This window comes from Nanorana parkeri, unplaced genomic scaffold (assembly GCF_000935625.1).
Source record: "Nanorana parkeri isolate BGI_ZX_2015 unplaced genomic scaffold, ASM93562v1 scaffold4044, whole genome shotgun sequence".
NCBI classification, from domain to species: domain Eukaryota; kingdom Metazoa; phylum Chordata; class Amphibia; order Anura; family Dicroglossidae; genus Nanorana; species Nanorana parkeri.
In genome coordinates, this window is record NW_017310311.1 from 13,581 (window position 1) to 14,830 (window position 1,250).

General features: G+C 57.8%; 1 long non-coding RNA gene across 1 annotated transcript in view; it reads left to right on the top strand.

Moving 5' to 3' along the window:
- The first annotated feature begins 400 nt into the window (after nt 1-400).
- Nucleotides 401-1,250, top strand: part of LOC108803691 — a 9,682-nt gene continuing 8,832 nt past the window's right edge. Inside the window, exons 1-2 of the long non-coding RNA XR_001942294.1 lie at nt 401-492; nt 957-1,001. This is a non-coding gene — a long non-coding RNA (uncharacterized LOC108803691). The remainder of the gene's footprint in view (nt 493-956; nt 1,002-1,250) is intronic.

Consider the following 1,250-nt stretch of genomic DNA (forward strand, 5'->3'; position numbering starts at 1 on the left):
GTCAGCCGGCACCTCCCCGGTCAGCCGGCTCCTCCCCGGTCAGCCGGCACCTCCCCGGTCAGCCGGCACCTCCCCGGTCAGCCGGCTCCTCCCCGGTCAGCCGGCACCTCACCGGTCAGCCGGCACCTCCCCGGTCAGCCGGCTCCTCCCCGGTCAGCCGGCACCTCACCGGTCAGCCGGCTCCTCCCCAGTCAGTAGGGCTGGGCTCGGTGGGGTCTCCTGTGGCTGTTGTTTGAGGTTCAGTAATAACTCTGCTGAGTGCAAACCACCCACCTGACAAATCACTGCGCCAGCGAATGCCCCCGGGCCCCGCGGACTCTATGGTGACCAGGAAGTACCAGATGTCATTATTTCCTGTCCATAGAATACACTGACATGTCTTCTCTTGTGTAGCGTGTGACATGATGCGGTGCCCTGTTGTCACCTGTGACCTCGGGATGTCATTGCTGGAACTACGGACCCCCGGAAGCTGCTGTCCATATAGAACGTGCGGTAAGTGGACCACCATGAAGAGAGTAAGTGATGGAGACATGTAGAAGGCGGGGTCATACATGTGTATAGGAAGTCTGGGCAGGAATATGGAGACATGTGGAAGGCGGGGTCATACATGTGTATAGGAAGTCTGGGCAGGAATATGGAGACATGTAGAAGGCGGGGTCATACATGTGTATAGGAAGTGTGGGCAGGAATATGGAGACATGTAGAAGGCGGGGTCATACATGTGTATAGGAAGTGTGGGCAGGAATATGGAGACATGTAGAAGGCGGGGTCACATATGTGTATAGGAAGTGTGGGCAGGAATATGGGGACATGTAGAAGGCGGGGTCATACATGTGTATAGGAAGTGTGGGCAGGATATGATGTCAGTCGGTCTCAGGAATGTAGTCACCGGCTGGCTGCGCACACTCAGGAGCCGGGATATGGAAATATCTCAGTTTCGTTTCTCTCATCCCCAGAATGTTCCTGCGAGAAGATCCCCAAACCCGAGTGTGGCCCGGTGAGTACACATGTGATCGGGGTACAGGCACGCCATGGGGGGGGGCCACTCCCAACTCCAGTGCCTTTCACCTAACCCTACCAGTGTCTAGATCACCCCAGCAATGTGAAGGTTGGTGCAGTGCTGCGTTGGGGAGAGGGCAGAGTTGGCGCAGTGCTGCGTTGGGGTGTGTTGTGGGGAGGGCAGAGTTGGCGCAGTGCTGCGTTGTGGTGTGTTGGGGGGAGGGCAGAGTTGGCGCAGTGCTGCGTTGGGG